At 38.9% G+C, this 16489-nt stretch overlaps 1 non-coding gene across 1 annotated transcript; it reads left to right on the plus strand.

Annotated features, from left to right (window-relative positions):
* Positions 1 to 2219: 2219 nt before the first annotated feature.
* On the plus strand, positions 2220 to 2326 carry LOC141705377 (small nucleolar RNA R71). Its single transcript, XR_012568313.1, has one exon. It is a non-coding gene; the product is annotated as a small nucleolar RNA R71 (small nucleolar RNA).
* Positions 2327 to 16489: the final 14163 nt, after the last annotated feature.

The following is a 16489-nucleotide window of genomic DNA, read 5'->3' on the forward strand; positions in this document are numbered from 1 at the left end:
CGACCACAGTGATACCTCCTTTCTTAGGTACACATTGCACGGGGCTCACCCACGAGCTGTCAGAAATAGGATAAATGATGCCTGCATCTAGCCATTTCAGAATTTCTTTCTTCACCACCTCCTTCATGATCGGGTTCAGTCTTTACTGCTGTTCCACAGTTGGCTTACTACCTTCCTCTAACAGAATTTTATGCATACAATATGAAGGACTTATCCCCTTGATGTCTGCTATGGTCCATCCTATAGCCGATTTAAATTCTCTCAAAATCCTTAAGAGCTTGTCTTCCTCACTACCTGAAAGGTCAGCTGAAATAATAACAGGTAACGTAGATGCATCACCTAAAAAAGCATACCTCAAGTGTTCAGGTAATGGTTTTAGCTCTAAGGTAGGTGCTTCCTCTATTGATGGTTTGAGCTTCCCTTCAGCATTCTTAAGGTCAGAAGTACCAAGAGATTCAAATGGTATGTCGAGCTTTCGCTTCCATGGAGAAGCGTTCAGATATTGTAATTGCTCGTTGCTATCTTCATCATCGCTATCAAAATCCCCCACTAAGGCCTTTTCCAATGCATCAGACATTAGCATGTGATCGAGTTCCGAAGTAACCGCAGAATCAATCACATCCACTTTTAAGCACTCCTCATCTTCTGTAGGAAATTTCATTGCCTTGAATACGTTGAAGGTCACATCCTGATCTTGGACCCGCATAGTAAGTTCCCCTTTTTGCACATCTATCAAAGTACGGCCAGTAGCCAAGAAAGGCCTCCCCAAGATTATGGGAATCTTCTTATCTTCCTCAAAATCCAGAATAACAAAATCTGCAGGAAAGAAGAGCTTATCCACCTTGACGAGCACATCCTCAACTATGCCCCTTGGGTAAGTAATGGAATGGTTCGCCAATTGTAGCGACATGTATGTGGGTTTTGGATCAGGCAGATCCAGCTTTTTAAAGATCGACAACGGCATCAGATTAATGCTTGCTCCCAAATCACAAAGGCACTTGTCAAAAGTTAGATTGCCAATGGTGCAAGGAATGGTGAAGCTTCCTGGATCTTTCAGTTTTGGTGGTAACTTTTGTTGCAGAACCGCGCTGCATTCTTCCGTGAGAGCAACGGTTTCAAGGTCATCCAATTTCACCTTCCTTGAAAGAATAGTCTTCATAAACTTCGCATAACTAGGCATTTGTTCCAGAGCCTCAGCGAAAGGTATATTGATGTGAAGTTTCTTGAACACCTCCAGAAACTTCCCGAACTGTCTATCCAGCTTTTGTTGCTGCAATCTCTTAGGAAAAGGTGGTGGAGGATAGAGCTGTTTCTCCCCTGTATTAGCCTCAGGCAGAGTGTGTTCAACAGTAGTCTTCTTTCGTTCTGCCACTTTCTCCTTTTGCTTAGATTCTTCATCTCTAACTTCAGCTTCGACTTCTTTTGCCTTTTCAGCATCAGCTACTTTTCCAGACCTTAAGGTAATAGCCTTGACTTGCTCTTTAGCTTCCTTCCTGCCTGGTACTTCCGTGTCACTGGGAAGAGTGCCAGGTTGACGATTGAGCACTGCATTGGCTAATTGACCGATTTGATTTTCCAAGGTCTTGATAGAAACCGCCTGACTCTTGCACAACAGTTTAAGTTCCTCAAAATCAGCACTAGTAGGTGCAGCTGCACTTCCCTGTTGAGGATATGATTGCCTTGTAGCATACTGCTGTGGTTGCTGGAATCCAGGTGGGTTAAACTGTTTACTTACTCCTTGCTGATATGGTGGCTGAATAGCATTCTGATTATTCCCCCAGCTGAAATTTGCATGATTTCTGTTGTTAGGATGATAGGTCGCTGGCACAGGCTGCTGTTATCGCTGATAATTATTCACATACTAAACAGATTCGTTGACAAGAGAACACTGATCCGTAGCATGAGAACCTGCACAAAGCTCACAAACCATAGCTATTTGATTAACTCCATACGTAGCCAAAGAATCAACCTTCATTGATAGCGCTTGGAGCTGGGCTGCAATAGCGGTGGCTGCATCAACTTCCAGAATACCTGCTACCTTGCCTGACGTCATCCTCTGAGTTGGGTTTTGATGCTCATTTGCAGCGACAATCTCTATAAGATTATACGCCTCAGTATAGCTTTTAGCCCATAAGGCGCCTCCAGCTGCTGCATCGAGCATGGGCCGAGATTGGGCCCCCAAACCATTATAAAAACCAGTGATTACCATCCAATCCGGCATTCCATGTTGTGGACATTTTCTCAACATTTCCTTGTAGCGTTCCCAAGCCTCGCACATAGATTCTGTAGGTTGCTGCGTAAACTGAGTAAGAGCACTCCTCATAGCAGCAGTCTTTGCCATTGGATAAAACTTCACCAGAAACTTTTGCGCAAGATCTTGCCACGTAGTGATGGACCCAGCTGGTTCAGAATGTAACCAGTCTTTAGCCTTATCCCTCAGTGAGAATGGGAAAAGCCTCAACTTGATAGCCTCATCAGTCACGCCATTATACTTAAAAGTGCTGCAGATCTCGACAAAATTCCTTATGTGCATGTTGGGGTCTTCAGTTGCCGCTCCTCCAAAAGAAACAGAATTCTGCACCATCTGAATAGTGCCCGGCTTGATTTCAAAGGTGTTAGCTTGAATAGCCGGATGAAGGATGCTTGACTGAATGTCATCAATTTTAGGCCGAGAAAAATCCATAAGAGCTGGATCAGCTTGAACAATACGATCTCCCATGTTTACTGGTTCTTTCTGCTCAGTTCCTGAATCCGAATCCTAAAATCTAACTTCTCCGGAGTATCAAGAACTTCGTCTTTCTCCTCAGCTGTATCTAAGGTCCTCTTGCGAGCATGAGAACGAGTTTGCATAAACGCTTGCTAAAGTACCTGAAACACAACCGAAAAGAGTAATTAACTACTACGTCCTAATCACTGAGTCCTAATGACCAATGATGGTAAGTACATAAACTAAACAAATACGCCGAGTCCCCGGCAGCGGCGCCAAAAACTTGTTAGGGCGAAATCACGCACTAATATTCACGCAAGTATACGCGTTCGCAAATAATATAGAATATTTTCTAGTTCGTTCCCTCAGAGACTCAGACTAAGTTTTGTCTAATTAAACTCACTCACCAATGTATGACTACTTCTCAATGTTAAGATAATAACACTTAAAATCGTTGATTAAATATTAACTATAATTAACTACTTAATTAACCACTTAACTAACACTTCAACTTATCAATAATAAAACACTCATGAGATCACAACTTCATTATTACTTCCTTCTATAACCATTGTTATTACCTTTAGCATGTAACAGTGATGATATTAATCGAATAATACGAAACTGATAAAAGCCAACTTTCATTGTACTAATACCATTCTACCAAGCATCCACAATTAAGATAGAAGTTGAATAGTCATCAATTATGTTGAGTTCCTATATGTCTACAGAAATTGACAACACAACGATTTAAGCACAAGTTATTCCTTTTGATTACATAGGGCAAATAAAACTGTTAGAGTTACCCACTAATCATGCACAACGTACATGAACCTATGCTAGCATGGCAAGTTCTAAATCTCAAGATCCACCGTCGCTTCACAAGAGATTAACACCCTATCTTATATGTTCGCGATGCACATAAGACGAATACGCACAACCAATACTAGATATCATGCAATCATCACACACTAAAGTATTAAACAATTAACTAAAGAATTTCATAATAAATCCGTTGCAACCCCATGATCACGATTAGCCCATAATAGAACTTATCGCCATGATGGGTTCATATGAAATCATGATAATCAACACAAGAAAATAATAACTAAACTAATTATATTAAAACAGAGTACGTCACAAGAGTAAATAAGCCAAAGCAAGAAAACTAGCATCCAACGTTACAACGAAACAAGAATCACAAGAATATATGCTTCCTCTTCGCTGCAGTGTGCTAAATCGGTCTTCTTCCTTATCTCCTTCGCTTCTTGCGCCAACACAATTTAAAACATAATCTCCTTCTTATTCTCTATGAAAACATCTCAAATCTACTTATATAATAGTCCCATAAAACTCAGATTACATAGAAGTTGGAAGCCAAACAGAAGTAGAAGTCTAAAATAATTCAGCTTTTTCCCCAACCCTGCGCGGCCGCTCAGCATTTCTGCGCGGGCGCGCAAGGCTGCTGCGCGGCCGCTCAGCATTGCTGCGCGGGCGCGCAGGACCCTACTGGAAAAATTTCCGGTTTGCTCCGTTTCTTCACCGTAATCTGCCCGTTCTCTTCCTCTCGCAATGGTGAACACATGCCAAGGCTTATTCTTGATGATTCCTCCTCCGAAATGCAACTAATACCCTGAAATGCATAAACACTAGAAAAATGCATCAAATACACAAAATACTTGATTTCAAGACACCAATTTAAGCCATTTTAAGACGTTCTAAGTGGTATAAAATGCCACTTATCACTTTTCTGTCCAGGAGGTTTGCAAAGATGAAGTTCAGGAAAAATACAAAATTCACTAAGCCAGACAAAAACATGGTGGACAAATCCAAGTTCAAATGTTATAACTGTGGCATGAGTGGACACTTTGCAAGTGAGTGTAGGAAGCCAACCTCTGATAAAAAGAAATTTGAGCAAGTTGATTACAAAAAGAAGTATTTTGATTTGCTCAAACAAAAGGAAAGAGCTTTTCTCACTCAAGATGATTGGGCAGCAGATGGGGTCAATGAAGATGATGATATGGAATATGTCAACCTAGCCCTGATGGTTAATTCTGATGAAAATGAAACTAGTTCATCAAGCAACCTGGTAATTACTACTGATCTCTCTCAGCTTTCTAAACATGAATGCAATGAAGCCATAAATGATATGTCCAATGAATTATATCATTTGCGTGTTTCCCTGAAATCACTAGCTAAAGAAAACACTAGGATCAAAGAGAATAATGTGTTTTTGAGTGATAGGAATGCTATGTTAGAGGATCAGGTAATTGAGCTTGAAAAGATAAAGCTTAAATGTTTGACTGTTGAGAGTGAACTAGAAGAAGCTGTTAAGAAAGTAGAAATTCTTTCTAAACAGTTAGAAAGTGAGCAAGAGGTAATCAAGGCCTGGAAAACATCTAGGGATGTTAGTGTTCAGATTGCCAAGGTTCAGGGAATTGAATCATTCTGTGAGAATGCCTGGAAGAAAAACAAAAAGGAGTTAGAATTAATTGATGGATTGTCAACGGATGTGGAATCAACGGATGATGAAAGTTATCCGTTGAAGGAAGAAAAGGAGCATCCATTGAAGGCTCATCAATTAAAACAGGCAAGTAATTTTAAAAATAAAAATCTCAATAAGAAGGATGATTCAACTTTCAAGAACTTTGTCAAAGAAGGAGCCAACACATACAAAGATGCCAGTAAGGTGAATATAGGACACATGACTTTAGATCAGCTGAAAAACAGGCTTAAGTTGGTTGAGGATAAGAAGGAAACTAAAAGAAAATCTAAAAGAAATGGGAAGGTAGGGATTAATAAACATAACAATTACACACCTGATAGGTATGCTCCTAGAAAAAGCTGTGTTCATTGTAAAAGTGTTAATCACCTATCTGATAATTGCAAATCTGTTAAAAATACTCCCATGCCTTCAAATCCCTCCATGCCTAACATGTCTATGTCACCTCTGCATGCCATGCATGTTATGTCTCATCAGAATCCCCATGCACATTTTGCAAACATGCCATATATTAATAATCCTTATTTTACTGCATTTAGTATACCTCAAATGCCATACAATATGCCTATGTGGAATAACATGTTTGCACAATCTATGCCTTATCAAATTCAATCAAATGTGCTAAATGATTCTGTGACTAACCCTACACTTCAACCAACCACATCTGAGATCAAGGTTGACCCAAAGTTACCTAAGTCAAAAGATGCAGGAGGAATGAAGTCAAAAAAAGGACTAACAAGGCTGGACCCAAGGAAACTTGGGTACCAAAATCAACTTGATTGATTTTGTTGTGTGCAGGGAAAAAGAAGGAATCTATGGTACTTGGACAGTGGCTGTTCAAGACACATGACAGGAGATTTCACCCTGCTCACAGAGTTTAAGGAGAGAGCTGGCCCTAGCATAACCTTTGGAGATGACAACAAAGAATTCACTATGGGATATGGCTTGATTTCAAAAGAAAATGTCATCATTGATGAAGTTGCATTGGTTGATGGTCTCAAACACAACTTATTGAGCATCAGTCAACTATGTGACAGAGGGAATACTGTTTCCTTCAATTCTGAAGCATGTATTGTCACAAGTAAAAAGGATAATAAAGTGGTTCTAACTGGAGTTAGAAAAGAGAATGTGTACTTAGCTGACTTCAACTCTACAGATGCAGAATCCATTACTTGTCTTTTCAGCAAAGCAAGTGCAGTTGAAAGTTGGCTATGGCACAAGAAGCTGTCCCATTTGAATTTCAAGATAATGAATGATCTAGTCAAAAAGGACTTAGTTAGAGGAATGCCTCTAGTTGAATTCACAAGGGATGGACTGTGTGATGCTTGTCAGAAAGGAAAGCAAAAGAAAGTATCATTCAGTAAGAAGCTTGAATCTGCAATTGATGAACCATTACAACTGCTACAAATGGATCTCTTTGGACCAGTCAATGTATTGTCAATTTCAAGAAAAAGATATTGCCTAGTGATTGTAGATGATTTCTCAAAGTTTTCTTGGGTTTATTTTCTTGGATCAAAGGATGAAGCCAATGAAATCATTATCAATCATATCAAGCAAGTCAACAATCATCCTGATTTCAAAGTAAGGAATATTAGGAGTGACAATGGAACTGAGTTCAAAAATTCAACCATGAAGTTATTCTGTGAAGAAAATGGGATCATGCATGAGTTCTCAGCTCCAAGGACCCCACAACAAAATGGTATGGTGGAAAGGAAGAACAGATCACTAATTGAAGCTACAAGGACAATGCTTGAAGAGTCAAAACTCCCAACTTACTTTTGGGCTGAGGCTTTTAACTGTGCATGTTACACTCAGAATATTTCTCTAATCAATCAGGCAAAAGGCATGACTCCCTATCAATTATTCAAGAGAAGAAAACCAACTTTAAACTTTCTGCATGTCTTTGGTTGCCAATGTTACATCTTAAGGAATCAATCTGATCACAAAGGAAAGTTTGATGCAAAGGCTGATGAAGGAATATTTGTTGGTTATTCTGCTGGAAAATCATATAGGGTCTACAATCTAAGAACCAACATTGTCATGGAATCTGTGCATGTTGTGTTTGATGATAAAAAGATTGATGGACTAACAGATGAGGGACATCATGAAGGACTCAAATTTGACAACATTGAGATATATTGTGATGATAGTGAAGATGAGAATGATGAAGAAGGCATCTCAAGAAGAATTCAGAATCTGCCTTTGGATAATGCACAGAATGCTGTATCCGTTGAAAGTCATAATTCAGCTTCCGTTGAAAGAAGCAATGCAGCATCCGTTGAAAGACAAAGTGCATCATCCGTTGAAGTTCATAATGAAGCATCCATTGATCACAGTCTGTCAACGGATAATCAATTCATTTCATCAGTTGATAGAGCTCCCAATTCCTTTCAAAGGATCAGCAACTCAGGGAGAGTTTCAACCAATCAACATTCTATCTCACATCATGACAATACTGAGGCAACCTCATCTAGAGCTAATCTACCACCTCAAAGGAAATGGACCAAGAATCACCCTTTTGAACTGATCATTGGTGATGCTACATCTAAAGTGCAAACTAGAAGGGCTACTCAAGATGAATGTCTGTATAGTAGCTTTCTATCACAGGAGGAACCTAAGAGAGTGGAAGAAGCTCTATTGGATCCAGATTGGATTTTAGCAATGCAAGAGGAGCTAAACCAATTTGAGAGGAACAAAGTATGGAAGCTGGTACCCAAGCCAAAGAACAAGAGTTCTATTGACACAAAATGGGTATTCAGAAACAAGATGGATGAAAATGGCATTGTCATAAGGAATAAAGCCAGATTGGTTGCTAAAGGCTATTCTCAACAAGAAGGAATAGATTTTGATGAAATATTTGCTCCAGTTGCCAGACTTGAGGCCATCAGAATCTTTCTAGCCTATGCAGCCCATGCCAATTTCAAAGTCTATCAAATGGATGTCAAGAGTGCATTTCTAAATGGGGAATTGGAGGAAGAAGTTTATGTAAGCCAACCTCCAGGATTTGAAGATCCAAACTTTCCAGACTATGTGTATTATCTGTTGAAAGCACTCTATGGACTAAAGCAAGTACCTAGAGCCTGGTATGAGACTTTGTCAAAATTCCTTCTAGATAATCACTTCACAAGAGGTACTGTTGACAAAACTCTCTTCTTTAGAAATGTTAATGGCTCTAAAATACTTGTTCAAATTTATGTAGATGATATTATATTTGGATCTATAGATGATAAGCTTTGTAAAAAGTTTGCTAAGTTAATGCAAAGTAAATATGAAATGAGCATGATGGGAGAGCTAACTTATTTTCTTGGTTTACAAGTTAAACAAGTTGGTGGTGGAATTTTCATTAGTCAAACTAAATACATTTATGATCTTTTAAAGAAGTTTGACTTAATGGATTGTTCATCTGCAAAAACTCCCATGGCCACTGCCACCAAGCTTGAATTAAACAAGGCTGAAAAGTCTGTGGATATTTCAAGTTATAGAGGCATGGTTGGCTCACTTTTATATTTAACTGCTAGTAGACCTGATATAATGTTTTCTACATGTCTTTGTGCTAGATTTCAAGCTGACCCTAAAGAATCTCATTTAGTGGCTATTAAAAGAATCTTCAGATATCTCAAATGGACTCTAAATCTAGGAATTTAGTACCCTAGAGAGTCTGGTTTTGATCTAATTGGCTACTCAGATGCAGATTATGCAGGCTGTAAAATAGACAGGAAAAGCACAACTGGCACCTATCAATTTCTAGGGAACAAGCTTGTGTCATGGTTCAGCAAGAAGCAAAATTCTGTTTCTACATCTACAGCTGAAGCTGAGTACATTGCTGCTGGTAGTTGCTGTGCACAGATACTATGGATGAGGAATCAACTATTTGACTATGGTTTGACTGTTGACAAAATTCCTATATTCTGTGACAACACAAGTGCCATTGCCATTACTGAAAATCCAGTGCAGCACTCAAGAACCAAGCACATTGACATCAAGTACCATTTCATTAGGGAACATGTGATGAAAGGTACAGTGGAACTACATTTTGTTCCAAGTGAAAAGCAGATAGAAGACATATTTACCAAGCCACTTGATGAATCATCATTCACAAGATTAGTAAGTGAGCTAGGTATGCTTAATTATTCATAAATTTATGTCCTCTATATAATCTGTCTTAAAGCCTGAAATGAATTTGCTGCAAGAACAAAGTTGGCTTTTAGTAAAACTTATTCTATCAACGGATATTCCCTATCCGTTGAAAGCCAAAATTGTTCTATCAACGGATGATCATTATCTGTTGAAAGACAAATACATTTCTGGTAATTTTATCCCTCAACGGATAAAATGGTGTTGATCATCAACGGATAACTATTTACCTTATCCGTTGAAGTGTCACATCAGTTACTTTAAGTGAGTCACAGCCGTTGATTCTTTTACTTAACCGTTGATACAAATATACACTATTTTATATATTTGCATTAAAGGCAGTTTTCAGAATTTCTACAGTTTTCTTTATTCTTAAACGGCTGTAATTTGCTTGAAAGTATCATTTTATCAATTTATTTTATGTTTTAATTCAAGAAAGTATAAAAGCCCATTGAATTCTAATTTTCACTTTACGCTTTCTTGCAATTTTTATTCTCCTTCTCTCCCAAAATTCTCAAGTTTTTCTCTGCAACCTCTACTCACAACAATGGCACCAGTAGTCAAAATTATGTCTCAAACAGGATTTGTTTATGAAAAGAATAATTTTGTAGCCTTGGTTGAAAAGAATGAAGCCCATTCTGATTATCACAAGATGATGGACTTCATCAAAGATTGCAAACTAAGATATGCAATGCTGGAAGCCCCAACCATCTACTGTGAGGTGATTGAGGAGATTTGGACAACTGCAGAGTTCAACTCCACAGATATGACTATTGCCTTCTCTCTTAAAGGTAAGGATTATTGCATTAACTGTGATGATATACAGTCTTGCTTTAAGTTGCCTGAGAATAATGCCATGACACCACACACTAATAAAGATGTATCTGCTATGTTAGATTCCATAGGCTATGCTTTTGATTCTGCTAGTTTAGGTAGTATTAGAAGGAAAGGGCTTAGGAAAGAATGGAGTTTTCTTGGAGATGCCTTTATTAAGGTTTTCTCTGGGAAGATTAGCAATTTTGATGCCATAACTTCATCTCTTGTTAATATGCTTTATATGCTAGTTTCTGATAGGTACTTTAATTTTAGCAACTGTGTCATGCTAGAATTAGGTTCCAGATTAGGTAACAAAGCTAACAGACCACATAACATCTACTATGCTAGATTCTTTATGTTATTGGCTAACCATGTTGCTGAAGGATTGGTTATATCAAATGAGAATAATAAACTCAAATGTTAGGCACAAGAAAAAAGGGTCCTTGCAGACCTTTTGAGAATGAACCTCAACAGCCAGGTGCCATTGGTATATTTGCCAATCATGAATGCACCACAGGTAAGTGAGGTAAACACTTCTATAACTCCTACTATTTCCAACCCCATTGTTTCTTTGTCTTCCAGTGTGGCAATGGAATCTGTGTCTTTGTCCAAACAGGTTCCTACCAAAGCCACCAAAACTAAAGTGTCAAAACTCAAGTCAAAGAAAACTACCTCTGTTGTTTCTCAAAAGACATCAGTTGTAACAACTACCATAAACCCTGAAGGGAGTGAACAGGGTGTGAGTGGTGAGGGGAGGGGTGAACATCAAGAAACCCCCCAGGATAAGGTGGGAGAGGTGAGTGGTACCCAAGCCAGCCAAGCCACAGTCTCTCAAAAGACTGTGGTAGTTCGAAAGGAGTCAAACACATCCCTAGTTGCATCCTCCCAAAAGGGTGCAACTATTGAAAATAGTCCCCAACCAGGGACACAGACCAAAAGAGGGAGGGACACTAAAACAACACATTCACCAATTAAAGCCTTTTCAAGGAAGAAGAAGGCCAAGACCCTAGTTTCCACATAAGGGGCACACACAGCACAGATACATCCACCTGTATCTGTGCCTTCTCAAATTCAGCTTGATGTGATTCCAGCAAATGTGGAGTCACAGCCCCATTCTCTCATAATAGAAACACACCAATCATCAAACTCTCCATCACCCTCTCTGGATGTGGATATGATATTCACATCAATTCCTGATTCTCCCTCATTAAAACTCAGGGAGGAGCTCCACTCAAAACCTGATGATTATCATCTTTTAGATGATTTGTTGGATCATCAGCCAATTCTTTCAGATGTAGTTGAAGAATTTGTGTCACCTCACTTAAAATCAATTCACACAGATTCAACAATTATGTCACTTTCTATATCTACATCTTTTCCTTCTTCAACAGATATCTCTCATCCGTTGACAAGTGGTTGTTCTTCAACGGATAAGCTTAATAGCAGTTATCCGTTGATACCATCAGTTTCCACTTCAACGGATACTCCCTATCCGTTGATGGTCTCTACACACATAACAGAAACAATTCCAACTGTAGAGGACATAGTTACTATACAATCACTTTTAGGTTTGAGGGAAGGGAGTGATCTTTGAGTGAGAGGCTGGGTTGCTCCCAGGCAAAAGGAGAGGTTGAGAGTCACCATATGCATGCTATTTCTTCCATCATGGCAAAAGTGAGTGAGAGGAGTGCTACCTTAGCAGGTGAGGATAAGGGTGTGAGTGTGTGTGTGAGCCAGGGGGAGCCTCTGATGCAAGAAAATAGAGAAAATGAGAGAAAGGCAGGTACAGAAGCTATAAGGGTGGATCCATCCATTGCTAGTGAGTCAATGAAAGTGGATGATGCAGAAAAGGAAAGACAATTTCAGCAACATTACAAAGTTGTAATTGATAACATTTCCTTGGATGCTGACACTTTTACTCATCCTGTTTCAGCCTATCAATTATTGGCTACTCAGGGCAATGTGGAGGCAAAACAGACTTTAAACATTGTACACACTTCAGAATCTCTTCTCAGAGATAAAGATGTTGTTAACAGGCTGCCTTCTCAAGCTGGTGAGCCATCTGAAGAATTTGGAGTAAATTCTAATGATGATGACTCTGATTCTTTGGATGAGAGCATGAACTTAGAGGGAGTAGCAGGCCCAAGTTCTGTTCTAGATCTTCCTGAATGGGCATGGGCAAAAGCATCAACACCAGGAGAGTTTGGTGTCACTTTGGTCAGACAAGTCATGACAATTCAGAAGGCCCTTCAGGAGACTACAGATGCTGGTACCAAGGCAATTCTTCAAGCTCATCTGGACTCTCTGCATCTCTTGCAGTTGCAGCAATTCAAACAGAATCTAAGTGTGGATGAACTCAAGCAGGACATTGCTGATCTGAAATCCTACAATGCTGAGAAGTTGGATTCAGTCATACCTTATGGTACTATGCAAGATTTGTTGGGGAGACTGAGGAAAGAATCTGATGCTGACAAGAGGCTGGCCAGATTGGAAACCAGAGTTCAGATCATTGAAGACTCTATGGTCACCATTCTTTAGAATCAACAAACTCAAACAAATCTACTCATGCAGCTGGCAAAAGCACAAGGCTTGACCCCTACCTTTGATGATAACAAAAAGGGGAAGAATAAAGGGAAAGGGGAATGAGAGCCATCAACAACAGTTCAAATATCTCAAGTGCTAGTTCCTGCCATCACCACTTCTCCAACTATTCAAATCAAAGGAAAGCTTGATGGAATTGATCTAATCCAGATAGCAGCAGCTGAATTGCAAGTCAAAGAGCAAAGGAAGAAGATTGATGAAAAGATGCAACAAATTTTTGGTTCTACAACTTCTCAATCACAATTTGTGAAGCATAGTATAAAAGTGGAATCAATTATTATAGAGCTCAAGCCAGTAGGGAGGAATAAGGTTGGAGAGACTTCTTCTAAGAATCTGAAATCTATGGTTCTCAAGCCCAACAACAGATCCAATAAGGACTCTACAAAGAATCCTCTAAGCCTTGCTCAGATGAAAGGAGTGGATTTTCCTCTTCCAAAGCCTGATGAAGACAAGCTTTTGGGTAGAAGTATCACAAAGCACAAAGAGACCATGGATGTGGCTGTAAGGAGGAACATGGCTATTATCTTCAGAGAGGGAAAGAGCATATGTGTGATGCAAGGGCATCCCAAATTCTCAATAGCCAAGAGGGAAGAAACCAGAAGGTTGAAGGAAGAAGCCAAACAGCTAAAGGCTGACAAAAGAGCACAAGCAAAGCTTGAAAAACAGCTAAAGTCAAGTCAGGCTGAAGAACAGAAAGAAATTGAAGACAAAAGTGAAGATGAAGCTGTGGGGGACATGGTTGATACTGATATGGAAGAGAGAAGTAAGGAAAGAGAAGAATGGCAGAAAGGGAACAGAAAGAAGGCCAATGCAAAGAGAAAGATGGTAGATAAGACTGAAGAAACCCAATCAAAATCCAAACCACTACATTCTATTCCTGAACCCATTGTGCCTGACCCCTTCATGAACATTCATGGTGAAACAATCATTCCCAAGGAGGAACCAATTGATTGGGACACCATCAAATTGCCCACCTTCCTAACCTCTTCTCCACCATCAAAGAAGCAGAAAAGAAGAATCAAATCAACACCCTCTAAAGCCTCAATCAAATTCACATAGAAGCCTAAGCCTAAGCCTCAAGCCTCTAAGGATGATTATGTTCACATCTGTGACATAAAAGAATTTTCAGACATTGAACTCTATCTGAATGAGCTGGAGGAAGTAAGGGGAATAGCTGCCTACAGACAGCTACCAGAAAGACTAGTGTTCAAATACAAAGGAGAAGGGGAAAGAACTTGGCCTCTTTACAGAATTCTGAATGAAGGCTACTCTACCTTGATTAGAGTCTACTCAGCCATACAAAGGGATTCTGGCTTTACCAGGACTGCCAAGACTGAGATTCTCAACAAGATTGCCAACATAAGGAAAACTTGGAGGGAGCCCAATGCCTTGCCAAGAACATTACTCATTCAAGAAAGAGGAATTACAGTTCACAAATCACCTCATTGGTTGATGGAGTTCAGAGACAATAAAGAAGTCAGAAGATTTTTCAGAATTGAAGATCAGCTTAAGATTGCCAGTAATGAAACTCTCAAGGATATGCAATCTAAGTTGGACATCAATGAAGAAGATGAAGCTGAATTCTACAGACAACTTCAACTTCAAATAGAGGAGAATGACAGGAGGCTAGGAAAGAAAACAAGGGATCAAAGGAAAAGAAATTAATCAGCTCAGGATAAAGGAGCACCCTTGGAAACAATGTAATTCTTCAATTCCATCTCAGCATACACATTTTTGCAGCACTTTTGAATTTCTGCTTTATTACAGTTTATATATTTGTCAAGTGTTTTGTTATCATCAAGCTAAACCCAAATTTATGCCTACAGTTCTAGTAGACATAAATAGGGGGAGATTGTTAGGAATATGTGTATTAGTTTGATGATAAGTTAAACAAAACACTTAAGTAAAAATCTAGTGTTTGTAGCCTCAACGGATAAGACCATCTTGGCTATCCGTTGAAGGAGTAGCTTTACTTAGCCATAAGTTTAGTATTGTAGCACATTTCATTCTCTGGATTCAAGTTGTAATTCTTAGATGTTGTAAGAAAGTATCAGTCATGTTGACTACTAGTGGATATGCAAATAGGAGGGCTAATTGTAAATATTTCATGCTTTGTAATTTTGTATAAGTGAAGAAGTATCAACTGATATTGAAGACCTTCAACGGATAAGAAACAAAGCTTCAACGGATGTCTCGAATGCTTCAACGAATAATATCCATCAACGGATAAGTGCTTCAACGGATAAAGACTTCAACTGATAATGCATCAACGGATAAAGCTTCAACGGATAAAGCCTCAATGGATAAGGCATCAACGGATGAAAGCTTCAACGGATGCTTAGTTCATTAGCAGTTGATAGTGACAATTCATAAGCTGACAGAGGCACATGGGTTGACAGAGACAAACTGGAATATGGAAGCCTCTTGGAGGAATCAAGAAAATGCAGCATTTCCATTCTGGTGCAAACAAGGAAGTGTTCAAAGATTCACACATTATCTTAGATTGCATTGGATAGAGAAATGAAGAAGAAACATGTGAAGAGCCTTTTTAATTGTATTTTACAGTTTTGTCTTCACTTGTAAATTTGGTGATATATAAACCAAGTAGCAGCTAGTAATTAGATATGAATTTTCCAGAGCTGTTTAGAAAAAATACAGAGAGAAAATCATCTAGTTTGTACTAGGAAGCAGCTGTGATTTAATTCTTTGAATCACAGATTTTATGAAATAACACATCTCTGGTGGAACAACAAATCCACCTGAAAAGTTTTTTAATTCTCTGTGTTCTTTACATTTGTGTTTGAATATATATATCTGTCTGCATTGGCTTCAAGCAATTCACACACACTTGTTCTCAGAAACACTTAGCCTTAGAAACTGCTCAAAACTTGAAAAAGTTTTGAGATTTACATTCAACCCCCCTTCTGTAAATCTCATTGTTAGTCCACTGGGAATAACATAAATGTTAGATTAGAGATGTGTTTGACCTCAGGATTAGAGGAATGTGTGTTACTGGTGGTATTATGAGTCTGATATGACTGCATCCATGTAGGCTGTTTGTGTGATCAAGTTGATCTTCTTAAGATGGGTTCTGGAGTGTTTGATGGGTTTAAGGCTGGTGTGTCTATATTATTTTCTATGCCTGTATCAGGAGTGGTGTTGTGAGGTGTTAAAGGTGTAGAGTCACTTTCTGCTAGATCAGTCAGATCATCTGTGACTATAGGATGTATGGTTGTGGTAGGGAAAGGCAAAGGTGTCATGAACTCTTTTAGAGAATCTACCTGATAAGGAAAAATTGACTCTTGAAAGGTCACATCTCTAGATATAAAGTGAGTTTTAGTCAAGAGGTTGTATAGTTTGTAACCCTTTTTGGAGGAAGTGTATCCTAAAAATATACAAGGCACACCCCTAGCAGAAAATTTATCTGAGGTAAATTCTGGAATACTAGCAAAGGCCAGACACCCAAACACTCTAAGATAGTCATAATCAGGAGACTCATTAAATAAGGCATGATAAGGAGTGGTGTTGTTTAAAACAGACGAGGGCAATCTATTTATAATATGAACAACACACATAATACAATCACCCCAAAATGATATAGGTAAATTAGCATGAAATCTTAGAGCTCTAGAGACTTCAAGTATGTACCTGTGCTTTCTCTCCACTCTTGCGTTTTGTTGAGGTCTGTGAGAGCAGGAGGTCTGGTGCATTATCCCCTTTTTCTGAAA

This window comes from Apium graveolens, unplaced genomic scaffold (genome assembly GCF_009905375.1).
Source record: "Apium graveolens cultivar Ventura unplaced genomic scaffold, ASM990537v1 ctg8843, whole genome shotgun sequence".
In the NCBI taxonomy this organism is placed as follows: Eukaryota; Viridiplantae; Streptophyta; class Magnoliopsida; order Apiales; family Apiaceae; genus Apium; species Apium graveolens.